This window comes from Triturus cristatus, chromosome 9 (assembly GCF_964204655.1).
Source record: "Triturus cristatus chromosome 9, aTriCri1.1, whole genome shotgun sequence".
NCBI classification, from domain to species: domain Eukaryota; kingdom Metazoa; phylum Chordata; class Amphibia; order Caudata; family Salamandridae; genus Triturus; species Triturus cristatus.
In genome coordinates, this window is record NC_140592.1 from 910098426 (window position 1) to 910126334 (window position 27909).

Consider the following 27909-nt stretch of genomic DNA (forward strand, 5'->3'; position numbering starts at 1 on the left):
CCCATGTGCAAGATATAGAGACCTCCACCTAGAGATGATTTTAAATGTGATCAAGAGATATAATCCAAGAGAATATAATAAAAACACATATCTGGAGACAGAGACAGGAATACTATTGTGGACTGTCAAATTATCGAACAGTAAGTTTGCCAGCAGGAGTCAAAAAGTGTGGATGATTTATGGTAAAAAGTAAGTAGTGCTAACTATAACTTTTCACTGTAGTAGGAAAAAAGAATACCTTTGATTAACTATAGCCAAACAAAATATATGATATTTTGAATTTGTGGAGTAGTGGACACAGGTCTAGAAGTCTTCTTATATGCCGCCAGGATCACAATAGTATCTAAGAGAAAATGTTGAAGGCTTAGGTTCAGACAACCCTGTAAGTTAGCCACTTATGTCAAGTGGGCAAAATTGTGAAGCAGTAACTGGCCTCCAGCTTAAATATTCCAAAGTTATACCTGTTCAAACAAATGATCGGTGAAAACTGTTCTTTACCAAAAGGCATATACATCCATATTTCATGTCTTTCACAATCTATGGCACATGGAGCCAACTTAGAAAGTAAGTCCATCCTTCACTTTGACATTTTCTCCATGCATCCCATGAGGATGAGGCTTATGGGACTATGACTGACCAGATCCAAATCAACAACTATATATGGTATGCCTAGTCTCAACAGCTCTATATAAAATATTTCCAACCATATAATGAACTCATAATTCAACTTAAGTTGTCAGTGCATTTGTCAGCCTCTTACATTCCCAGCTTTTCCATGAAAATAATATTCATCTTAAAAATGGAGATGTTATTCACCTCAGAGTCATCAGGAGATTCATCAGTATGTCTCATAAATTTGTCTGAAAGTTGTGAGTACATCCACCAACACTCCAGAGTTTCAAAGATTTCTCGAAATATTTAAGGATGCGCGGAGCAATGAGGAATTCCGCCGAGCTGCAGGAAAACTCAGTGGAATTTCACAGAGTTTGCAAGCGGGTGGAGTTGCTCTACTTGCCCACCCTAGGAGATAATCCATTGACAACTGTATGTATCAGAACTTTGATCAGTAATCTGCAGAAACTTCAGACATCACAAGGCTTTGCTACTTTCGAAATATGGGTATCTTGAAATTTCTGTCTGGTTACATGTGTTTTTTACCTCCTGTTGCCCCCAAAGGACCAGATGACACAAGTAAGAACCCCCGAGGTGGCAATGAGTCAGTGAGTCTGCGTGTCACAAGAAAATCAGTTCTGCACTGCACTCCGCAGGAGCCTTCAGTAAGTCATGATGACTTAGGCTAGCAACTTGTTAGCTTGAACGCTTTGTGTGGTTCAAGCCTTGTTATCAGTCTGCAAGAGAAATGGCAGATCAGCTTTTTGCTCCTTGACATGGACTGAAAACGAGGCTTGAACCGCACAATGCGTTCCAGCTAAGATGTTGCTTTTTCTCTGCCCCTGCAGCTGCCGGACAGTAAGGGAAGCCAGCCCGCGGCTCCTACTGAGGAGAAGTAACCATGTTCAAGGACAGTACCGGCTGGCGGGGGGCCACCATGGGGCTGCGCAGCCGCTCACGTGGTTCCATGGCAGTCGTCAATCTGGGCGTGGAATCTGCCAGGCCTTTTGGACTGTACGGCACAACTCCATCCGTTAACCGCCCACCGTTAGAAATATTATCACATGTGTAGTGATTCTCATCATTTTTATTGAGATATTCTCTTGTTTCTCATTTTTGAACTCCATGTCAAAGTTTGGACATGAGACCCCTTCAAGATGGGAGCCACGTATAGGGGTCATGGCCCAGCATCCTTGAATCACCTAGATATGCAGCATGCTTTAGAGTCGGTCCCACCTGGTGGAAATAAGATGGCGCAAGGAGAATATAAATGATTTCCTGTCGCGTCCCAGATATCTTACAGGACTGGGGAGTACTACAACTTCGTCAGACTGGCAGACTAGACGGATCAGTAAGTGGGGCCTAGCACTATTCGTGGTGTCCCATGGGACTTCCATCTTTGAACATAGGGGTTTGATATGTGCATCTCTGTCCATCAGGCTCTGTGACTGGAGGGGTCTCCTCACTCCCCCGTATTACCATGGGGACCATAGGGTTCTTAAAGTAGGGTAATTTACCACAAATACTTTATAAATCACTTTAGAAGACTTAGAATAAAAGCATCATCATCACGTACGACCTGAATGAATTGAGTCATGTATGTTGTCATAGTGGCACAGTCATTGTAAACTTAAACAAGCAAATCCGCACATGGTGATCCAAGACTTTGATATATTTGAAAATGTTATGTGTCCTTATTGTGTTCCAGGGTATCCTGGCCCATTCTACGTGAGTCAACGCTTTATTTTTGGGTACTACTAAGTACTTCACTAGTGGTTAGTACACACTAATTAGGGACACAGGTAGCACATATTTTGTTTCTGTAGGGCAGGGTAAACATAGACAAGGTCCTGAAAAAAATCAATTTGACTGAGCTGAATCAAAATCAGTTCCCCTAATAACATATAAACAGAATGTCCTATTTAACAACATGAATATTTTTCTTGAGGAGTCAATTGAAGATGCCCAATGCATTTTGGGAAGGAATTCCCTTCCTCAGGGGCCACTGTAAACAGGAGCAATGGAACAATGATGATTGTATAGGTCATTTTAATATATACAGGAAGGGATACATCATAAACGTGCAGTATGTTAAAAATGTAAACAAGTTATTCAAAGCGCTGTATAAGACTGTATAATTGCAAGTGCAGGGAGCAGGACAGTGAAATGAAGTACACCGAGCCGTTTTCAAGACCAGTGAGTGTTCCCACACATCCGTGCATACCATATCTCCTACCACTGCATCTGGTACTTGCAAGTCACCTCTACAGCAGGCCTGAGAGCCCTGAGGCAGGGTGCTTAATACTACATGTGATGGCATACCTGCATGAGCAGATATGCCCCTGTGCTGACCAGTTCCATTAGTGCTAGTACAAGTGACCAGAAATCCATTTTAGAACATGTGCTGGACACTGGTGAACACTTGTTCCCTAGCTACATTATGGCTTCATTGAGACTAGGGATTTTTGGCATCAAACATCTCGTATTGGTAGACCCACACTAATGCCAGTGTCGGATTTACCAATACATGCACTGAGAGGGCACCTTAGAGATGCCCCCTGAAAACCTACCAGCCTCTGGTGTCCTTGCTGACTGGTTTCTGCCAGCCAGCCACCCGAGATGCTGTTCTGAACTCCTAGGGTGAGAGCCTTTTGCTCTCAGGAGATGCAGAACAAAAGCCTGTCCAAGAAGAGGGTGCAACACCCCCTACCACAGGATGACCTGCTGATTAGTTTCTGTGGACCAGCGAGATTTAAAGAAGCTGCCGACTTTGGAATGCAAATCAGGGTCCCCTTAAAGTATAGTAAGCCACCCACCCTGTCCAGAACCCCCTTGCCCCCTGGACAGGTGAGACAATAAGCTTGTCAGATAGGCATGCCACCCCCAGGCTAGTGGCACCCCTAAGGTCGGCTACGGTGAGGTGGGCACACTTTTTCAGAAGCAGTCATCTTTATGATGCGATACCAAAGGGGATGATGGACGGAGCAGTTGAGCAAATCAAACACTCACACCCAGTCAACTGATCTGGGTTTAATCCATCATCATTCTTTAGCTCACTCTACCACCCCGTGGCCATATGCAAATCAGTCTGACCCTGTGCCTCATGGGAACAGTCCAGCCCGAACTGCCAAGCCATGTCTTCCCTGGACCTGAAACAAGCATCCTCCATACCACTGGAATCAAGCTATCCTGGCTGAAGAGGGGTGATACCCCGAAACCGGTCCTAGGATGCTTGGTTCCAGTCCAGGGAGGACCTGGCTTGGCAGTTCAGGCTGGACTCTTCCCATGAGGCACAGGGTCAAGACTGATTTGCATATGGCTGGGTTCAAACTGGAATGGCATGGTGAGCAAAAAAACGATGGATGTAGGCCCAGATCTCTGTACTTGGGTGAATGTATGAGATTGTTCAGCATTCTGTCCATCAACTGTTGTTTTTGCAGCCATCTTTATGATGGCATACTTAGGAATTTTGGGACTGGGTTATGCCCACTGCCCACAGGAAGTGGTCATAGATGGGGCATAGTAACCCCAGGGGTCAGTAGCCAATTGGCTACCCTACAATCCCCTAACGCCCCTATATTTAGTATTTAGGGGACTCCCTGGCACCAGAGATGCAGATCCAGATGACCTATGAAGAAGAAGGACATGAAGAGCCTCAAAAGCAAAATACTGAAGAGAGCACCTGACTTAACCCCAGTCCTGCTGTCCTGTCTGCCGTTCTTTGTTGAACCTGTGACAAAGACTACTTGTTCTGCAGCTGTGTGCCTGCCTTCAATAAAGACCAAGATCTCCCGTGAACAGCGGACTTGCTCCAAAGAACTCCAAAGGAGAAGACTCTGAGGCCTCCGGAACCACCAAAATCCGACATCCGAAGCAACCACTGCACCTGTTGTCTCCATCCCGAATTGAAGTGGCCCATTGGTGCCAACAAGGTTCCCCAGCACTCCAGAGCTTGAGTCCATCATGGTCTCACACCTCCTGGACTCACCAACATCACTTGCAACCTCTGCATACACTGGCCCCCGCTCCAGGTAAGAAAATCCAGCGCCTACAGACACCTTTTCATCCGCTGCCCCTGGGCCATGGAATAGAGAATCCCAGGTGTTCCTACGTCCTTGACCTTTGCAAGCCTTGAAACCCCCTGTTGGTTCAACCAGACTTGTTTCCTAGCCAGAACCTGCTGCCTTTTTTTATAGAGACTGATCCCCATTGAAATCTAATGGGCTATCAATGCTGATTTGCAGCCTGCACCAGATCTCCGTCGTCCCACTGGTGGTGTACTGCTGGTGCTACTTTGGACCTTGTCAACAACTCACCTTAAGTCCGGGCGATTGGTCCTGTAAGTCGATGTATTGTACCCATTTGCAGAGCTTGTTCTCCCTTCCATAGGAATATATTGCAGAACTCAAAAATTGCACTGTGTCCACTTTTTAAACTGTAAAGAATTTATATTTAAAAACCATCTTACCTGAATGATTTTTCGCTAACGGCTAAGCATATATAAAGATACTTGCTATTTTTATAAATTGGTGTGGATCTCCTTCTTGAGTCGTGAAGTCATTTATTGATCTTTGTGTGATTATGCAAATGTCTTGCACTCCTCTGTGTTAAGCCTAAGGCTGCTCGACCACACCACTCCCTAATTGAGCACTTTGGGATTGCATAGCAAGCCCTGTCTGCTCATAAGGGAACTCCTGGACTATTTACATGGTATATCAGATTTTTGATATATCACATAAAGCGCCAGCTCCCTACATCCATTATAAACCTTCAAAGACCGAGACCCTAAATCACGTTTGGTGCCTGGAAAAGGACTATATGAAGGGGAGTATGAGTCCCCAAAAATATGTAATCTGCCAAGCAGCCAGACGGGCTGTCTGAGAAGGGAATGCTCTGCAAGACTTCTGCTTGTGATCAGGACTGGGGACCAAGGGCTACTAGTCTCCCTGCTTGGTAAGGGGACATCACCCAACCAAGACCCCCTGCCCTGGAGCCTGGAGCATCAGTGCCTGCTTGCTTGCCAAGACCAGTGTGTCTTGTGAGGAAGAGGAATGCATTGGAGGGAGCGAGATCCAGTGGGGAGCCCTACCGTGAGGACTCCCTGTGTGAGGTGTGAGGATTCGTCTGAGCACCGATCAGGTCATCACCCTTGTCTTGTACAAGAATTTGTTCAGTGACCCCGTGTACCAGGAGAGGGCCATGGCCCACTGAGTTGTGTGTTGAGTGCCATGGGGTTATTGCTACCCCTGTAACACCGTGCTAAAGTGACCTTGTATGCCAGAGGGGGCCACAGGTAAAACATAATTTCCAGGAGTGCTAAGAGTTGTGACTGTCCAGGCCGGGGCGTTGAAGCTGGAAGAGCCTGCATCAATATGACCATATACAGCGACAACTCCCTATACCAGGAGGGGCTGCAGCGACCAATGTTGCCAAACGATTCGGCCCATCACTTGAGGGATAGACTGAGGCTACGACTTGCAGGTTGGACCCTCTCCATGAGGAAACTGCCTTTGACTCACCACTGAGCACTATCTTGGACGCCGTGGATGATGTCACATCCTTGCTGGCTCCAGTCAGAGCGGAAGAAGAAAGAATTCCCTATTCTCATTAAACAAAGTCAACTTATTGCTTCTTTGGTATCAGAAAACTGCTCTGACATCTGAGCTCATAGCTACAGAGAGAGAGACTGTTCTTTCGGGTGCTGCTGTGAGGGCTGCGAGCAGCCCAACATCTCCTTTTGAGCACAACTCACAGGTGCTCATTTGAAGGTGCCTGCTGCATCACTAAACTCTTCTGTGCTGCGATAGCGGGGAAGATGAGAAATGGGTGAGTAGTTGTCCCAGGGAACTCGCTGCAACTGGTACTGCAGCACCATATACACTTTTGACTAATTTCCTAAAAGGCCAAAAGGGAGAACACTTGAGTACGGCCTAATAGTTTGCATTTCTCGATGCAGCCACGAGTGAATGGGGAATAACCCCGAGGATATTACACAAAGGAGGCTATGATAAGGATCGCCGGAGAACTACTAATGCACCGACAAGGGTATTGTGTTGTTGCATTTAAATGTTGTATTTCTTTGCCTGTGTAGAGTTAATGTTCACTGACCTGTATCTACATTCCCTCCTGTTCCTGGAGGGAGCCTTGACTACTCGACCACAGCTACTACTGAGTGCAGAAGGGGTACTTGGCCCAATCGAGCTGGATCCATAGTAGGTCAGGCCCTGGATCATCAGAAGTAAAAGGCCTCAACCACCACAGTTGGGCCAAATAGCCCTTGGGTACCCCGTGGCTCTCTGAAAGGAGTTCTTACAACCCATGCCTCCTAACATGCTGGGGTTTTCGATCATACTAGAGGAATCATAGAAACTTATTTTGTTAAAGTACATCATCTTTTCCATGGTGGCCTTTCCGAAAGATATCTCGACCCAAACGGTGCTGCATCAGACTTTATACATTGAATAACTGATCAAACACCATTTATGGTAGAGTTGCATTAAGTCCTTGATGGACCTAATGACAGAGACAACTTCTCTGGTGGGACGTCCACCATGGATGTATCGTTTAATATGGTAGCTCAAATGAAGAAGGCGTTGACTGAGATTTACTGTTGTTTACAAGAACCTATATTGCTAGGCACTTCTTAATTAGGATATTAGTCTGTAAAATGATCATTGCAAATGAAAGCATTTCATATGCTGAAAGGGACACAATTTTGAACTCTATTACATTTAATCAGATTTAACGGGAGTGATGAGATGAAAACAGAAAAACCTGGCTTGAGTTGAGTTGTACACTAATCCACACACAGACATTGGCAGTTTGTCAGTGGTACATTTATAGCATGATCGCCTCTTGGCTGTGTGTATGGGCATGATGATGGAGTTTGGAACTGGAGTTTGAATGATGTGCCCTTGTCAGCTCTTAGCCTAGAAGCCCACATACTTATAGGTGAGTTGGCAGTCGCAGGCCATAGTTCTGGATCTATAGGCTGATGTATCCCATGTCCTGCTGTATCTCCTGTGAGACATGCACGGTGTGAACCTAGGACAGTGACTACACTCCATTCCAAGTAAAGATAAGGACATGTATGATCTCCATGAGTTGAACAGTAAGTACTGTCATTAAAATGCTGTAAACTATGAGACACAACTCATCTTCAACCACCAACCAGTTCCTCTTTGTTTTATTACATTTTCTCCTGAAAGGTGGCAGTGCCTGGGATTGCATCAGTTAAATGTGATGGGGGGGGGAGGCAACTTTGAGTACCAATAGGTTCTCTTTGAGTCAGAGGTGGGATCTCTGTTGTTGGTGATAGCTTTATTGGTAGTTGAAGTGGTCAATTCTAATCTTGGCACCAGCACCCACACACCCATAATATCCCTGTTGAGAAACGTTTCCAGTAAATGCTTGACAATAGTTAAAAGCCAAAACAAATGGGAAAAATTCAGAAAACCAGACCACATCTCCAGGATAGGGAATGGCAGATTTATCAGGACCCAGTTATTTTCATCAGTACAACATTAGGGGCCTGGGTGATGGCAGAACGATAGATCAGTGAAGCACTGGCCTACCCATGGACCCACCAAAGTAAACATTTCAAGATAATACTGGCAATTAATGTTCCTGAAAACAGAGATCAGTTTTGTCTAGTGGCAGTTCTGACTCATCATAAAGTAGCACAGAGGGTTAATATGCATGGTGCAAAGTATGTTTCGTTTCCAATCTTTATTTCGACCATTTGGTCATAAAAGATACACATACATAAAAATCACAAAAATTCTGTCACATTTGATAAAACATCAGTGCATAGTTTAAAAGTCCACTTCAAACATTATTAACAATGTTAAAAATAGCGCAATCTACAGACTACCCAGCATTTTTTAAAAGACGATTACGCGTATGCCATACATTTGTAAAAAATTTGGCAAGCGCAAAAACAATTGGTCCGGAAACATCACATTTTAAAATCCTATACATAGGTATATATTCCCTGCCACCCAGGTTCTTAATCAAAGGCAGCAGCCAGTACTTTCTGGCTGCCTTATATGCTGGGCAGAAAAAGATCACATGTAAGTCATTTTCCTCTTTGTCAGCACAAACGGGGCAATACTTAGTGGAAGGGGCTTGCGACCAGGTGCTAGAAAAGGAGCGCAAAGGCAATGTACCGTATCTCCACTGAAGAAATAACTTTCTAGTGAGTACGGGATATATGGGATCAAAAACCTTTTCAAGTGCATAGAGATCCTTATTTTGCAGGAATTTAGCAGAAAGGGACCCCTCTGTCTGGGTAGCTAGAGCCCTTACCCTTTTGTGTTCATGATACAGATTCGCCAAAAATCTCTTAGAGATTCTAGGTGCTGTATCTGCTGGTTTAGTCCACAGTTCGGGGAGCCCCAGATCTGTGCAGGTTGACTGGATATTTTGGACCCAGGGGATACTGAGCGCCTTGGGGTGTTTTAATAGTTCGACCAGTTCCGCCCTATAGTCGGCGAGATCGTCGCTGCTCCAAAGCCTGCGCCAGAAGGCAATGGGTCTTAGACTTATCTCGTCGGCGAGAGGCCGTAGCCCTAGATCAAGCCTCAAAGGGAGAAGTGGGGTGCTAGAAGGAAGTGCGGTAATTTGTCTTAAGAATCTGTTTTCCGTGGATGACAGATTCCGACATGGGGTGTAGCCCCACAGTTCAGCCCCATAGAGGATCGCCCCCCTGGCCTGTGCTTTATATATCTGAATTAGGGCCCCCAATGGGCGATAGGTCGAACCGGTCATCATCCGGGAAATACCCCCGGTAATTTGTACTAGTTTAAGGTTAGCCCTGGTTTGATGGGTCCCCCAGGTCATATTTTCATTGAGTGTCACGCCGAGATATTCAAACGTGGCTACTCTTTCCAGCCGTGCTGCTCCCAGCAGAGGGTTCGGGCGCTGTTTGGGGCTTGGATTCAATACCATATATTTGGTTTTTGTGGCATTGATTTCCAGTCCTCTGTCCTGACAGAAGGCCACAAAGGCATCAAGTATCCTTTGAATGCCCATAGGAGTTTTGGATACCAACAGTGTGTCGTCCGCAAACATTATTGCGGGCACACTGTTGCCATTTAGTTTGGGGGCATCTGTGTAGTCGGTGGCGTTCAGATGAGCGATTACCCCGTTGACAAAGAGGCAAAACAGGGTCGGCGCCAGCACACAGCCCTGTCTTACCCCTCTGCCCACGGGGAATCTGTCAGTCAGCTCCCCCGACCTCCCACACCTCACCTGGGCATAGTTGTTATGGTGCAGCCTCTGCAGGGTCAATAAGATGTCAGGTGGTACGCCCATCCCTGCCAGAATGACCCAGAGTTTTCCCCTGGGCACGAGGTCGAAGGCGGCTCGTAAGTCCACGAAAATCGTGTACAAACTGCCACCCTCGAACCTCACTGTCTTCCAGTACACCAGGTTCAATCTGAAGACCTGGTCCACAGTCGATACCCCTTTCCTAAAGCCTGCCTGGTATGGACTGAGGGCGCCTGCCTCCTCGATCCATTCCTGAAGCCTATTCAGGAGAACCCTGCCGAACAACTTCTGCGCTACATCTATCAGGCTGATCGGTCTGTAGTTGGCTGGGAGGAGGGGGGATCCCTTTTTGAAAATCGGGACCACCTCAGCCCCCAGCCAAGTACTAGGGATTTCCATCCCACCGAGGATACCATTAAAAAGAGCAGCGAGGTAGGGCGCCCAGACGGTGGGCTCCTGCTTGTACAGGTCTCCCGGTAGCCCATCCAGCCCAGGGGCCTTCCCCGAAGCCAGGCCTGAAATGGCAGCAGTGACCTCGCTCAATGTTATTTGGTCCACCTGAGAGCCCTGCCTTCCTGGTTCAGTTGACACAGGAAGTTCTCCGAGCTCAGCGCTGTATAAGGACTGGAAGTGGGCCTGCCACACTCCAGGAGCTATGTTAGGCTCCACTGCCGAATGTAAACTCCCTGATCCCCCGTTCACCATTCTCCAGAACAAGCGTTGATCTTGCACTGCTAGGGCCTTAGTGAGTTCTTCCCACTGGTTTTCCTCCCATTCTATTTTAGCCTGGGCGAGAAGTTTCTTATAGGCTTGCCTATATTGCTTAAGGCGTTCCCCTCCTTTACCCTCCTTTATTACTCCGAGGAGTTCTGTTTTGGCCCGTCTACAGGCCACATTGTACCATTGGGTTTTACCTTGGCACCTCTCTCTTGGCTTTCGTACCTTACATGCGAAGTGGGGTGCCGCAACTTTTATAAGTTCCTTGTGGGCATCAGACAATTTGCTCCTTATGTCTATTTTTCTTGCTACACTCTCAAGGTCCCTAACAGTTTCCAGGATAGGGGTAATCTCTGCATAAAGCAGTGGGAGTTTGTCCTTTTTTGTGACCAAATGCTCCCACCTAATTCTTCTCCTACTGTTGTCTATAAGGAGCGTGGGGTGGTTCCCTTCTTCCTGGGTCACTAAGCCCTGCGGTGCTGGATGAACAAGATCTAACTCGAGGGCATTATGGTCACTATCCAACCTGTCTATTACCCTAAAATCCTGTATAGTTGACCACCTCGCTAATTGGACCAGGATGTAGTCCAAGTGTGACTCTCTTCCCCGGCGGTTATAGGTATTTTTGCCTGGTGTGTCCGATTTAACTCTCCCATTACACGCTCTAAGACCATACCTTAAGGTAAGGGCAGTGATTTGCAACGCTAATGGTGTCCAAGCTTTCGGAGATGGAACATCAACCCCTGGTACTGCCCACCTAGCTTCTTCATCTGATAAAAACCCTTCCTGAAGGCCGGGGAGTGGCTCAAAGTGAGAATTAAAATCCCCACCCACCACATAGTATGAATCAGTCGACAGTTCAGATAAAAAGTGCGAGAGTTCATTAAAAGTCGGTGATTCTTTTGCCTTTCCCATCGGCCTGGAATAGATGTTAACCAACAAGAGGTTTACTTTGTTTGGCCATGTTAATGAGACCACCAGAATGTCATCAGAGTTACATGGAAGCCGTGATGCCGCACAGCCCAGATGGACAGCAACCCATATCACAAGGCCCCCTGAAGGGCGGCCTTTTCCTTCCCACCTAGCTGGAATAGAGAATGATATGAAGCCTTGGTGTCCATGGTCCTCTCTAGCCCATGTTTCCTGGAACATGCATATGTCGCCAGATTCTATATACTTTTCCCAAGTCGGCTCTTCCAATTTGTTTGGTAATCCCGCGATGTTCCAGGAGATTATCCTCAGATGTTCAGAAGTGGGAGGTGTCAAAACACAAGGGTTGGAAGAGGTAGGTCCTGGCACCTCTCGTGTTGCAAAGCCTGGAGCGTGGGCAGCGTAAGTTTCATATGGCACCATGGCTCCCCTCTCCCCCTCGCCAACAGGGAGGGGATCCAAAGTTATCCCCTCGGCAGCAACTACTCCATCAGTGGCTTGGTGAGAGAATTCGTTTCTGCCATGATCTATGGTAGGTGGGTCATTCAATAGGCCAAAACTTGGTCCGGAGGACAAAGTGAAATGCTCCAAGGACCCACGTGAACCCAAAACCCCTGGCGCTGTCTTACAGGCGGTAAGTCAGTCGACCCCATCCAAACCATCCAGACAGTTAAAGCGATTGAAATCGCAAAAAGGTGTGTCTGGGGGTTGAAAATAACGGGGTTGTACAGAGCCTTTATGCTTACGTCTATGTTCCACCCTTGTCCAGTCATCGTATATTGGGGCCTGGCGCTTAAGAATCGGGGGAAAGAAGAAAGATACTGGGAGGGTCTGTATGGTGGAGTCCAGGGAACGGTTCATTCCTCTGCAAATATGTTGGACCGTGCCTGGATCCTTAAAAGTTACCATGATACAGTCCCCCACTATGGTTTTCCTAGTCTTCCCTAGCCATGGGACCCTTCTCACCATGATGATTTCATTATTATACTGGGGAGGCAAAGGTCGGTTCCAATTGAGCCATTTGATTACCTTTTTCTTAAGTAACAGGTAATCCTCTTTTTCCCCTGATCTTAAGTGAGGGGCACCCGCTAGAACCACCATTAATCTGTTGGCCTCAGGTGGAAGGTCTGGCCTCCGAGGTCTGGGAGTTGGACAAACGGGCGTGAGTGGGGGAACATTGACCTGGCCTTGATGCATTCTAGAGGACTCTATTTGTGGGCTATGTGGAATTAGAGCCGCATGATAAGTAGGTCTGGGGCTTTGGTTGTTGTGCCGTGCCTGAATTTGAGTGGCCATAAGGGGTTGCAGAGGGGAAGCAGATGGCATGCTTCTGGGGGGGGCTCTAGTGACATTAATTGCGGCATCTTCTTTGGAAGGTTCCTCAGCCGGGGGAGGGATTTCCACTAACTTTGTCTGCTTACTTACTAGAGTACTCAAGGTGGTAAGAGAAGTTTGTAGTAAAGTAAGCCTAATCTCGACCTTTTTTAAGCTGTCGGTGATGGGCTGTAGAAGGGAGCGGAGTAGGAATTCAATGTTCCCCTTAGCAGAGAGTGGATTATTTGGATTTGACGTAGTGCCCTCTTGTTCTTTGGTGGTGGCAGTGGTTCCGATGTTTGAGAGCTTAGAAGAAGGCACTATCTCCGTGTGCTTCCCCGGTAGAGCAATATTTGGCCGTTTCATGCCAAAGTCCAGATGGGATATTTTGGGTTTCCCCCGCCCCCCCGTTGATTTCCGGGCACGTTTACTGGGTGGGGGCCTATGTAACTCCACCACTACGTTATTTTGGGCTTACTCTTATTGGCCAATTGGATAGGTGGAATTTGGGTTACCAGATTAACGGGGGAATGAGAGGTCTCTGGGGGGACTGGCTCTATGTTTTGTACAAGCGCTATCCCTGGGGTGGGGGGGATTACCCTTAATAGAACAGGGAAGTCCTCTAGTGTCGAAATGTTTAGACTGCTGGATAGCACGCCTCCCTCTTGAGCAATGGGGGAGGGGCTGATGTCGATCAAGGGCCTGTTTTTTATGGATTCAATGGAGCGCCTGCGGTCCACCCTGCGTTTCTCTAGTGAACCCTCCATGTCCGCCTCACCTTTATTGGGTTTGAAGTAGTTATCCAAAGTCCCGGAGCTGGAGGCTCCCTCCCTAGAGGGGGTTTCCCGGTGTATGGGCGAGGGCATTTCCTTAGTTATGGCGAGGGACGGAATCAAGAGAGAGGGCCCAGCCCGGCCTCCTTCGGCCAAGGACGGTCCCGCCCTTGTCCCGGGCTTCGCCCGCGCTGTGATCCGCGCTGCGGATCAGTGTGTGCTGGGAAATATTGTGACGTCAAGGGGCGGGTCCGGAAGAAGAGGCAGGCAGCAGCAGCAGGAAGCGGAGGGCTGCTGGGCCTCGCAGTCCTCAGAGCGCTGTTTCCCCGTGCAGGAGGTCAGTCTTTTTTCTGCAAAGTATGTGTGCCGTGCAGGTGACAGAACTGTGTTTACTGGCTAGCTCAATAGGTTACTGTTTTTGTAACAGAGATTCTTTTTATACTTGCTGTTCATGAGTTACAATCCTAACATAGCACAGTGACCTATGAACTGTCATCAAATAGCTTTCCACAGTCTTTTGTTATTCTGATGTTGCTAAAAAGAGTTTGTTTGGGTTGAAATACATTGTTATTAGTAAAGCTAACCCCAAACATTGTGGTAAGTTTGTGCTTCTCCAGACCAAACCCTCTTAAAATATACTACTTATTAGTATGGATGGCATGTGATTCCTAGTCCTTGAAAATCCTCATTGTCTTATTTAACATTTCCTGTAGACTGCGTTACACATGTATGATTCATTATCTATGTATAGTTTATGTGAGATGTAAAGTGCTCTGACACCCTACACTGGCATGATTAGCACCTTAAAACAAATGTAATTCATGTGTGAGAGGGGCTATGGAAAAATGAGGGGGACTGTTGGATGGTGATAGTGAGGAAATTTGTGAAGAAGGAGGTCATGGGGGGGGGGTGCAGAAAATTATCCACTGGGCACCACCATTCAGTCGGCCCTGTATAAGGAGATCTTCAAAAGTAATTTAGTCAAGATGATCGAGTGTCCTTTGAGTCTCCAAGCAAACAGCTCAGTCAGCTCACATCAATACTCACCCAACCCCAGCTGCCTTCTTTGGCTCCCCCACACAACCAGCACACTGATATGTTCCAGAGGGAGCCAACCCTTCCATCTGGTCTGTCTGCTCCTGTGGGCAGACATGTGCTGGGCGTCAGGGCGAGCGGTACGCATGGGTAGTGCTGCAATGCTCCCTCTCTTCATTGGGGTCCTGGCCCCCCTTGCAGGCTCGAGGGAGCGTGACGGACCTCCCCGCCTCCATCTCTTCACCGGGGTCCAGGGATTGGGTCCTGTGCCCCGTGCAGGTTTGCTGGGGCATGAAGGCTCTCCCCGTCTTATTCTTCTTTGGGGGTCCCAGGGATGGGGTCATGGGCCCCCATGCAGTTTGCGGGGGCTTGATGGCGCTCCCTATCTAATTCTTCTTCCCTGGGGGATGCGTGACAGTGCTCCCCTGCTGGGTTTCTTCTTGGGGGCATCCCTCGGGCCCCGGCTCAACCCGGGGGCCTCGCAGGAAACAGTGGTGAAGCCCCATATGCTTAGTCACTGGGAAAATAGTGGTTAAAGGTCAGAGGACTTCAAAAGTCCATAACTCAGCCCCGTTAGGGCAATTTTCATAATCGTGGTCTCTTTTTGCTCCTGGTGGCGAGCCCTTGCCACCTGGATCATTCCTTAAGGCCTCCTGGCCTAAAAGGTTGACAAACTTTGCAGGGAGATGGTTTCACTGGCTCCCTGCGCCAGCCTTTCTCTCCTTCTGGGCCTCTCTCCACCCTGTGGCAGGTGCCCAATCTTTCTCCCCTAGGTCCTGGGGTCAATAGGAGGCAGAGTCCTTAGTCCTGGTGACAGTCAGGGGGCTCCTCCTTCCAATTATCCATGGAGTCAGCCTCCAGTCCTAGTGTTCCTCAAAAAAAGCACATCCAAGAAAATAAATCTCTCCATTCTGCGCAAGATCTTTTCAGGGGGGGTAGGAGGTGCCAGCAGGAATGCACCTCTGGCCTACCCAGAGGTGCCACATCACCTCTTGCCTCTGTTTCAAACTTCCTGCACAGGCTTTTGGGATACTTCAAGATGGCATCACCCAGGAGTCACTTGTCACATGTGCTCTGAGGGTCTCAGCTCCTCCCCTCAATGACATCACTGCCAAGGTCTTCCCCCAGAAAATCTTCAAAGGAGCCCCCTTCTGGTTTGGCTCAGAGGTCCGGGCCTCCTCCTCGATTGAGTGGCTTGGGGAGACCCTCTTCCTGGCACAGGATGATGGCTTGCTGATTGATGCAGACCGATTTTGCTCATCCCCTTCCTACTGCAGGGTTGACCTAAGCACTGTCAAATGCTTGCTTTGATGGGCAAGCCTTTTGTTCCTGCACCTGGGGAGAAAAGTAATTAACCCAGCCCAGCAGGAACACAAAAGGCCGAGGGCTTATTCTGAGAAGTATGACATTTCTGGATGACCCATAAGCTATACAGATATGCTTTTTGGCTTTACAGAATTGTTCTTTTCACACAGGTTACAGTGTACATTGGTGCAACTCTGGAGTGTGTGAACCCAACGTAACTGAAGCTGTGCCCTAAGGCAGCCCTGTCCCAAAAGAGTACAATCGAGTGTTCCTACATTTAAGACAGTAAAGCACATTGACTTCCTTACATATGCAACCCCCTATTATAAGGCCTATTCCAGAACACCGCCCAACTTTGCATAGTCTCTTTGTGCCAGGCTACCTGTGCGCAGTTCCCAGGCTGCTCATGACAGGAGTCCCCACACGCAGCCCTCCCACGTGTGCACACGTGTCCACATGTAACCAGTCAAGTGCACCTTACCCTGACTGCGTTGCAGTGGCCTTATCTCACAAGGCAGACACTGGCAGCAAACACACACATTCCATTTTACCATGAGTTTACCGTGGGTGTGTCCTAGGTTATTAGGCTCTCCCACAGTAAAAGGTCAAAAATCAAGAGATCAAAAAAGCAAAAAATCCAGCCCGACTAGGTGGTCAGAACCGCCTTCTCCCACCTGTCTTGAAATCCAACAGACAATCATGGGTGCAAGAGGCAACCACCTCTTAGAACCCTTCATTGGCCTCAAAGGGCAATCTCGAGTCCTTAACAACTTTTGTTGTTGGTCTGGCAAAATATGAACCCATGATGACTTGTTTGCTTCCAGTGACATAACTACAGAACATACCTTCATTAGCTGTAGACTCACGATGGTAAGAACTGTATGTTTCTTAGATGCCTTGTTTATTCTTATGCTCCTTACTTTGTTTTGTAACTTATAGCATGGCTAAAATAAATCTACATATAGAGTACTCTGAAGTAACATCTATAAATGCTGATCATGAACTATTGTAGAGAGTAGAAGGATTTGCACTAATTGGGCATGTGCGTAATTCTATTATGGCATCATAATCTCATGACAAGCCTATGCAATTTCCTTTTTCCCTTATGCCTAAACCAATTGTATACTTGGTTAGTCTGAGCAGAAATTTCTTGCAGGAATTGTGAAACCACGTGTCACGCAGCCAGACACGCTTCACTGGCAACAATCACCCTGTGTTATACAGAAGGTCTAGGGAAGCATCTTGCCACCATTTTCTAGTGTAACTTGTGTAACAAGTGCATACTTTGCCTTCATGGGACTTGTTACTGATCAATAGAGGGAATTCAAGAGGGAAACCTACTTGAGGTAATTCAAATAGTGTGCATAATAACCGTAATCTTATGAGAAACATATGTGCGAAGCTAGGAAACTATGAGACTACACCAAGATACAGCTGTAATATTTGTTGCTTCAACTGAAGAACTACCCAGTTTCTAGGTGAATTTCTACTCTTCAATGGGATTTTCAGCCAATCAGAGCACAGTTTGTGTGCTTTGTTTCCCTTTCAAAATGATTACTGTGAGTCTTAAAGTGGCTGGCCTATTATCGCGACTATGTTAGAGCACTGTGCTCAGTGTTCTATGTATACGATTTTCTATACACTAAACAGGGTAGGAGGTAAGTACACAAACAATAATGGCATGATATAAAGAAAAAAAACTAGAGGTTAAACACTACATTAAATTCATTTGATGAATCACACCAAATCAATTATTTGCACAAATGAATAGCCTTATTTAGTATAGTCGCAGTTGATCCACCGCCTGTTAAGCATGCACTGTGTTCAAAAAGCAATAGGGATAGAAACAGACAGATGCAGCTTTTCATTTCACTGCACACTAAATAGGTTATGCAAATTCACACACTTTTCATGAATTAGGGTCTTCAGCTAAGCATTTCACAAGATCGAAATGACACAAAAGTCAGTTAGTGGTCTGAATTAATAGGGTAAGCCTTTGTAATCCAATTATGAGAAATATTAGCGTCAAAGAATTAACTTAGATTGTCACTTCACAATTCATTGAAATAACAAGGGAATCCTTTAAAAAAAGGCTAGAGGGAGTTATGTAATGTATGGATGATTTTTAGGAATGCCTCTTCTCTACATTACTTAGCAGTGGACAAGTGGATTCCTGTTTCTCTTATATAAGAAAGCACTTCAGAGTCACAATATCTTGTGAGGATTATGTTTACCAATAACCTTTAACCTTTGTAGCTTTAGTTAGCATTGAGAGCTTGGCAATGCCTGATTAGATCTTGTAGCTCCAAGAGGTGCCTTTCGATCCTGTACACCGGAAGACATGATATTGGTGGGTTCTGTGCTCAAGATAACTGTAAATAAGCCACATACAGGTCAACTAATCATTCATCTTCATGACTGTGAATGGTTGCGACCGCCCGCGATCACCCATATTGGAGAAAACTTGCCGGGTGCCCTCCTACCGACTGAAAATAGTGCTAGGGAACGCCAAATCTCACTTGCGGTCGCACACTTAACGTTAGTGAGCTGTGCACGAGAAAAAACTTCACCACGCAGCGGTTGGCGGAATTTGGCTGGAATTCCACATTAGAAGCATAACAAGGAGTGGCCAAAACTCTGCCAACTCCACCGATGGAGTGGATACAAATAACGCCTACCCCTCATCACATGTAATAAAATTGCCTGTGATTTCATTGGAAGCGGTAAAATCACATATGCTGAAACTGAATGTGATTTCATTGCATGTGCTAAAACCAGACATTTACAAGCCACAGCATTATAGCAGTCGTGCAGCAGCACAGGTGAAAGTAGCAATATATGTCTCCTCCATCCACAACCATGTGGCAAATCAAGAAAACGCACAAAATTCCCAAATTACATTGTTTCAAACCAAAAACTCCATGGTATGTTATGTTATGTTAATTGGATTTGTAGAGCGCAGCGGTTACCCTGAGATGTCCTGGCGGTATGCACTGCCTGTGAGTTAGCGGAGAAAAGGTCACTGAGTAAACAGCCAAGTCTTCAGTCCCTTTCTAAAGGAAAGAAGATCTGCAGCATTCCTCAGGTGGATGTGCATGTAATGAAACTCCTACCTCCCCAACTGGCTTTTTTAAATGTAGGGATTTGGATGTTTTTTGCTCCTGTGGACCGAAGAGTCCTACCGGGGACATACCATTTAAATCTTTGCCTCAAATGGTCAGGGCCTATTCCAGGGCCTCGGTTTTACTGGAATTTAATTTTAGACAATTAGTCGACATCCATCTTGCTATGGCCTTCATGCAGTCATGAAAGCATTCTCCTGTTTCTTTTTCCTCCCCACCTTTAAGGGATAACACTATTTGAGTGTCATCCGCATATGAGGTCAGTTGGAAACCGCAGGATCTTATCAGGCCAGTCAAGGATATCACGTAAACATTGAAAAGCGTTGGGCTCAATAAAGATCCCTGGGGAAACCCACAAGGAAGGCAAAACGGCTTGGATTTATTGTTATCCAGGTCAACTGTTTGTGTTCTTTCAGATAGAAAGGATTACTGGAGTTTCCAGGCAACACCTTGTACCCCTACGTCAGACAAACGGTCCATCAGAAATTCGTGATGGACCGTTTTGAAAGCTGCTGACAGATCTAACATAATCAGTACTGCCTTACCTCCATTATACGTACATGATAACAGAAATCAAGGCAGCATAAGCAACAAAGTGGCAAATGTGAATTTAAAGAAAAAAAAGTTCATCAACACAATAGCAAGTCATAATAGTGCCACAAAGACAACAATCCATTACACTTGATTAACGTAAATTGACACAGCCCATGCACAGCAGAAAACGCAATTACCCAAGCTTATAAGTTCAGTCTATAGAAACACTCACAAACAAATGCAACCATGTAAATGGATGCACCTGTCAAAGAGCATTGTCTTGCATGTCACTAGACATCAATAATAATACAACATGGCATGCTGCTGGAGGAAAAGTAAGAGCTGCAAAACGCCAAAGGGAAGTTCAATTCTGTAGATGAATAAGAAGGGCCAGGATCTCCTGTACAAGACTGAGCCCATTCAACATGTCAGGGTGTTTAGGTATCTTAACCGTTGTTTTCAAATGGAGATCCTACATAGCTTGGTTTCAGTTCCACAGTGTGCATGGGACCCAAGTCTGGGTATACCCATCACTGATGAGCCCTAATAAGAGGGAAAACATCTTGGGGTTCTTGTGTTCTGGTTCAGGGAGGACCTGGCCTGGCACTTTGGGCTGGACTGTTCTAAATGGAGCAAGGTAATGAATGATTTGCATATGGCTGGGTAAAAACAGAGTTGGTATGATGTGCAAAATAATAATGGCCTGGGATTCAGACCTGTTAGACCAGACAACTTGTAAGTCCCTAAGTGGTATGCATATACACAGGGGTGAAAAATGAAATGCTTGTGGGCCTACAGCACTTAAGGTGCCATCCACTTTTCTCAGGGCCTGTTACTGGAGCCTTTGTGTGTAGTTAAAAGCTGTCATGTCGAGCTGACAAAATAAACCTTTTTCCAGTGTTAAACCTTCCTTTAGAATACATATAAGTCACCCTAAGGTAGGTCCTTAACAGTCCATAAGGCAGGATGGATTGCATTAAAAAAATTGGGGTTTCTTCAACATCAATGTGGGCACAGGTATAAAAAGAGTGCTCCCAGACCCACTCTTCAGTTCACTCCTGGACCTGTGGATACTACAGAAGAAGGTCTGACCTGCTGCCAGAGGACTTCGCTGTTTTTTTAGGCCTGTCCTGCTGTCTGAGAAGGAAGACTGGACCTGCACCTTTCATCCCAAGATAAAGTGATTCCAAGGGGCAGTTGACTGACGTCTTGTTCTGAGATAACAGGGACACAACAAGTTCCAGGGCTTCTCTGCAACTGCCCACCTGACTTGCTGTACTGCACCTGCCGGGACCTGCAACTGGACCTGCTTGAGACCTGCTGGCCTCTGCTGGTATGAGTTCCTGTTCCCCAATAGGTGCCTCTCAGGCCCTGGACCCTTGCAGTGGCATCAGTGGAACTCCTCGTAAAAGAATTTCGAATTTCTGAAGTTTTGAACCCTGGGGGCGTGGCTTGGCACCTGCGGGTGATGGCGGCGCTCGAGTAGAGCTCCGAGGCGGTGCTGAGAGACGAGCCGGTTCCTGCTTATGTCTCCTGAAGGCGACCGACTGAAGAAGTGTCGGAACATGTCCTGACCCTGCTAAACATCATTGGGAATCTTTTCATGCCTTCGTGACACTGCAACTGGAACTCGTAAGTCCTGACAAGATTTTCTCGGATGCGACCGCCATCTTGGATTCGCTGAATGACGCGCGTTTTGTGGCGGTTATTCCACCGTTAGCCCAGCGCTTTGAATGCCTAAACTATACACTTCTAATGGGCTCATAAGCTATCCACTTAGCTGCTTCTGCTCCCTCGCACCGAGTCTCTGCATTATTGAACTGCTCGTCCTTTACACAACGCAGACACAGCGTCCTTTCATAAAGTGCCCCTGTTCCATATGACTGCTACTAAGCTGTTCTTCAAGCCATAATTTCATAATTGTCATATCTGGACTGCTCTCTGAATGCACCTATGAGCGGTGAGTTGTCTATATGAAGCATGCCTGGTTGCTCTCTACTATCAGCACCATTACTCACTGCGGATTCCTGAGAGGTGTGTGATGAGACACTTCATGTCATCCTTTGTCACGTTGATTAAACTCACTTTACATTATGCGGTGAGCTGGTGCCAATTCTCTGCAATATATGCCATATAAATAATACCTTGATTCCCTCATGGATGGCTTCATTTGCTTTTTCATATATGCTTTGACGACTGTTCTCACTTGAGTGCTATGGAATTGGCTGCATTCCTCTCATGAAGTATTCAGTTTTCCCCGCTCTACTGCTGTGCTATATCTTGTGTTGTCTTCATTTTTGCTTCCTGTGACATCTACTGTGTCAGTCATTCCGTGACTTTGTTACATGGGTAGACTTAAGTCAATGTCGCACCTGCCTCGCTCGACCAAACCCCAGCTTGTGAAGAACTCTAAGGTTTTCTCTGCTTTTTCGCAACTGGAAGACTCTCTTAACTCGTCTGGCTCAGACACGCCAATGGATCCTTCCAGGAATCCGCCGGATAATTCTAATTATGGAAGAAACTAATATTAAACTCCAGGTCCTTACGGATAATTGGTCGCAAATGGAAACTAGGGTAACTTCGATTGAAAAATCTGTTCAGTCGTTCCAAGAGACATCCTCTGTGGTCTCAAACCTGAAGTCTCAAGTCTCAGATCTTCAACAACAAGTGGAACAGTTGGAAAACAGGAATAGGCGCAATAACCTCCGTATTTATGGCCTGGCTGAGGGACTTGAGGGATCTGATCCAATCGCCTTCTTCAAGTCATTTCTCCCCAAGCTTTTGCATCTGTCACAGGACAAGGCCCTCAACATTCAACGTGCTCACAGGCTGGGTCGACCACCTTCTTCTGCTTCCTCCTCACAGAGACCCAGAGGGGTCATTATTTACTTTTTGGAATACACTGACCTCTTGATGGTTTTAGCGGCGGCTAAATCTTCTCCGAATTTAGCCTGGTCTGGCTCGCCCTTGTTTTTCGCACAGGATTATGCTAAAGCTACTGCCACTCGTCGTAAGGTTTTTCTGAGCTTGAGAGCAGATCTACGGGCGATGGGTGCGCGATATGGCCTTTATCACCCATGTTTATTCAAAGTTACTTACAACAACAAGACTACAACTTATGAAGATCCAGTGCGCTTACAAAGTTTCATCAATGCGCACAAGTCATCTGCCATGGATGCCTCGGGACCATCATCCTCTGCCCATGGTTGACTAATGCTTTCATAATCCTTATGTGGTTGTTGCATTTTATCCTGTACTTCTTCAGAGACTCTCTCTTAGTTGCAGTTCACTCGAATTCTTCTGATTTTCCGGAAGCCCACTTTGCTGGCCTTTTATTGTTTATGCATGATGATTGTCCCTTGTTTCCTTGTTAGTCATGGTTTCCGCATGACTTCCTGATTTGTTTTAATTCTTGTTCTCCTTTTTCGTCTTACAGGAATTTTTCCTCGTGTTTGATGATGTCTCTTGGTCCCTGCCTTGCTGCTCCTGGATGTGCTGCCCCACCCATGTGGTTCCTTCCCTCCTCCACCCTTTCTCGTACCCTTCCTTCGTAGGTATGTTCTTTCTCTATTCCCTTATTTGTTTTCCTTGCGCATCTGATGGTTTTTCCCTTTATCCCTCCCTTCTTCCTCTTCTCTTGTTCGTATTCTTGTTCACATGTTTATATTTTGACCTGCTATCTCTGACTGGAATCTTTTGCTTATGTAAGAGTTGCATTCCTTGTTCCCCTTGGTACACCTGTCCTTCAGCTTCTCATCTATCCTCTTCTTCTCTTCTTCTCCAGCATATCTACACTGGTCCTCTCTTTTCTCTTCTTTCTTTATGTCTTTTCTACGATGCATGGGCTTTTCATTCTTTGGTCATGTTTTTCACATTTTTTGTAGATAGGTTATTGATATGTCCTTGAGTATCTTGTCATGGAATGTGAAGGGTATTAATTCCCCGATCAAGCGTCAAAGAATTTTGTCACACCTAGCCAAATTGAATGTTGATATTGCATTCCTCCAAGAAACGCACTTAAATGATGTAGAATCAGTTAAGCTCAAGCGTGGATGGGTGGGTGAACTCTTTTACTCACAGGGTGATGGCAAACGGAATGGTGTGGCAATCCTTTGTCGCAAGTCTCTTTCATTTCAGGTTCTTACCCAAGAATCGGATGTTTCTGGTCGTTGGGTTTATGCCAAGCTATCACTCAGAGGTGTTCCAATTTCTCTTCTTAATGTTTATGGCCCAACTACGGGTGAACCCTCTTTTTGGGCTGATTTCTCTCCACTCCTAACTAAATTTATGGATCACAACTTTATTTTGGCGGGGGATTGTAATCAACCTCTTGATCCCTTTATTGATAGGAAATCCATGGCCCCCTATATTCCCAACAAGCCCCATAAGCTATTTAGCCATGCTATCTCACAGCATAAGTTAGTAGACTCCTGGCGTCTTTGCAATCCCAAATTACGGGAGTACACTTTCTACTCTCCCTGTCATCGTTCCCAGTCAAGACTTGATTATGTCTTTGTCTCCCACAACCTTGCTCAATTACTATTACATTCCGAGATAGGCCCGATATTGCTTTCGGATCATGCTCCTGTCCTTACGAGCGTTGATGTGTTCCCTAAGGTTAGTGGTCCCAGAAGATGGCGATTTAATAACTCCCTCCTAACTGATCCCAAGTTTACGGCTAAATTCACTTCCTTTTTTGATGAATTTTTTCTGATTAACGACCACACCGATATCCCGGAACACACTATCTGGGATGCTTTTAAAGCGGCTGCACGTGACTTTATCATCAGTTACGTTGCGAATAAACGCAAGACTGCCAGATGGTCCACCAAACAGCTCCTTTTAAATATTAAGAAATTGGAACACGCATATTTCACCTCCCACTCTGATGATAGCTTGACAGCCCTTGTTGCTGCAAAACTGAAATTTAACGAGAAATCTACGGAGGATGCTTCCTTATACTTGTTAAAGTCTACTGCTAAATTTTATGGGGGTAGGAATAAAGCAGGGAAGCTCCTAGCTAACTATTTAAAGATTAAGCATAATAAGTTAAATATTGAATCTGTTTATGACTCTAATGACACCCTGAAACATAAGGATGTTGATATTCTTGCTGAGTTCTCCCGTTTTTATGAAACGTTGTACACATCTGAAACTCAACCCTCTCCCAACTCCCTTGCTCATTTTTTCTCCACAATTCACACGCCATCCACTTTTCCTCTTGACCTTTCCTCCTTAGAATCTGACGTCACACAAAAGGAATTGCTCACTGCTTTGCAACACCTTAATCTCAATAAGGCTCCTGGCCCTGACGGTTTTACCGTCGAATTTTATCTTCATTTTTCTAAGTTGTTGATCCCATGCTTGCATTCCCTTCTTCATACCTTTATTGCTCAAGGTGCTTCCTCAGGGACGTTTTCAGATGCTCATATCTGTTTAATACCTAAACCTGGGAAAGATGTACAATATTGCAAAAATTATAGGCCCATATCCTTAGTCAATATTGACTATAAACTTTTCGCTAAAGTATTGGCGGTCCGATTGGACCACCTGCTTCCTGATCTTCTCGGTGAAGAGCAATCCGGGTTTGTTAAGGGTCGACATATTACGGACAACACTAGACTTTTATTTAATATCCTATCAAAGTCTTCCCGCTGTCAGCACTCACTTGCAGCGATTGCCCTTGACGCCGAAAAGGCATTTGATCGGGTTGAGTGGCGCTATCTTTTTCACACTCTTACTTGGTTTGGTTTTGGCCCTAGATTTATTTCTTTAGTTTCCCTGTTATATTCGCACCCTAGAGCCGCAGTAGTTGCCAATGGTCAAATTTCTTCTTACTTTAGTCTGGGTAGAGGCGTTCGTCAGGGTTGCCCTCTTTCCCCCTTTCTTTTCAACCTTGCTTTAGAACCCTTTTTATCCAGAGTACGTCAAAACCCCGCTATTCATGGCTTCCAGGTTGAGGACTTTCATCTTAAACTTGCTGCTTATGCAGATGATATCTTACTTTTTCTTTCTAATCCCATGGAATCTATCCCTGCTTTTCTGGATGAAGTTCGAAATTATTCCTCTATCTCTGGGTATAGACTTAACCATGATAAATGTGAGATCCTACCCCTGACCAAATTCACTTTCAAACAAGAATTTTGTGATTCTCAATTTACTTGGTGTCCCTCCCACATGAAATATCTGGGATTAGATATCACCCCCTCTATTCCTGACACTGTCTCTTTATGTTTGTCCAAATGCGCACAAAAAATTGCGGACCTTACTGCAAGGTGGCATCCCCTATACCTCTCCTGGTGGGGCCATCTTGATACTATTAAAATGATGATCTCTCCCATCATTCTTTATACGTTATCCAATATTCCGGTATCTATTCCAACGAAGTTCTTTAAAAAGATTAACTCAACGTTATCTTCATTTTTGTGGAGCTCTAAAAAATCCAGAATGTCTCTTGCTAGACTTATTCGTCCCGCTTCTGAGGGTGGTGTTAACTTTCCTGATTTTCCTGCATATCAGAAGGCCTTTCTGTTACGTCAAGCCTCCCTCTGGTTGCAAGATATTACTGTTCCTTGCCCTTTGTGGATTAAGGTTGAACGTACTCTCCTTTCTCCATTTTCTTTTACAGAGTATCTTGCTTTTTCTCATAAACCTTCTTTGATTCCTACTCCTATTCACAAATATACCCTTAAGCTCTTGCTATCTGCTGCCCCTGGTCCTACCACGACTGTTGCTGATTTCCTGTCTTCCACCATTTGGCATAATAAATATCTTCTAATTGGTAGTAAACCCTTTTACTGGAAATCATGGAGATCCCGAGGTTTGATCTGGATTTCGCAGCTCTTCTCTGGTTCCACCTTTTTCTCTTTTCCTGATCTTAGTTCTTCCTTTGGCTTACCTCTATCCTTTGTCCCTAAATACCTCTTACTTAGAAATGCCGTTCTGCAGGTTTATGAGCGGCTCTCGGGTTCTTCTCCTTCCCTTGTTCAACAAACCCCTATTTTCCAACTCCATTCTCTCCTACGTACTATTCCCAAAGCATCCCTTATCTATAAATATCTTCACTCACACCAATCACTCAGACCTAACTCCAAGGTTGAGCTTCAATGGGAGATTGATTTTGAAACGGACTGGCCGATATCTCTTTGGGATAAGATATGGGCAAAACTCCGTAAAACTTCCAGAGCGGCCTCCCTGACGCAATCCTTATTTTTTATTTACAACAGATTACTTCATACTCCTTCTATACTACACAAACGCTTTCCTACTACCCCAGACACATGCTGGTCGTGTGGCTCCCCCAATGCTACCTTATTTCATATGATATTTCTCTGTAAATATGTGCATGATTTTTGGTTCCAAGTGTGGGCTCAAGTCAATGTTATTTTTCATGCCTGTATTCCTTTTTCTCTCACTCACCTTTTCTTGGGTAGTTTATCCCCTGGTTGGGATAATGTAGATATGTATGTTCGCATTGTAGATTTGTTATTAGCTGTAGCCTTTCAGCAGATTACTGTTAATTGGAAAAATACATCTAATATTTCTTTCAAAGCGTGGTGGTACAATGTCTGTCACAATCATAGACTCGATAATGCTTTTGTTTTTCCTGTTCAATTAGCAACTAAACGAGCAGACTTATGGCTCCCCATTACGCTATATTTAGATAACTGTACTGCCCGTTCTTCTCGTCCAACGCCTGCTCAACAAGAGGTTCCTAAACCCCCATGATACCCTTTCCACATCCAAGATTTCCTAGCATACTGTTTTGTTTTTTTTCTCTCTTCAAATGCCCATGTTCAAATGCCCATGATCATTGTTTTGTTGTATATTCTCTCTTACATATTACATTTTGTTATTCCCCTCTTCCCCTTTTTTCCCCACCTTCCCTCTCCCTTCCCTTTCCTAATTGATGTTATGTATTGATTCACTCTTTTTCATTGACTAATAAAAATGTTATTGAACTTAAAAAAGAAGTTTTGAACCCTACATGAGCACGAATGGGCCTGTTTGCTGTAAGATCTTGCTGCCAGTGCTGACTGTCTTGGTGAAGTTCCGGTGAACCCAACTCTTCATACTACAAGGATCACCAACGACGCCCGGCAATGAGAGATCTGCACTTCATGCTACAACATCAGTGACCCGCAGAGAGTACCAACTTGAAGCTCCAGCAACAACCATCTGTGACACCCAACAGGATCTTCGTGCTACAGCAACAATCATCATCAACGATCTCTCTGCTCCTCCACCACAAACTGGACCCTCCACGCTAGACTTTAGAAGGTAACATTTTCCGTGGG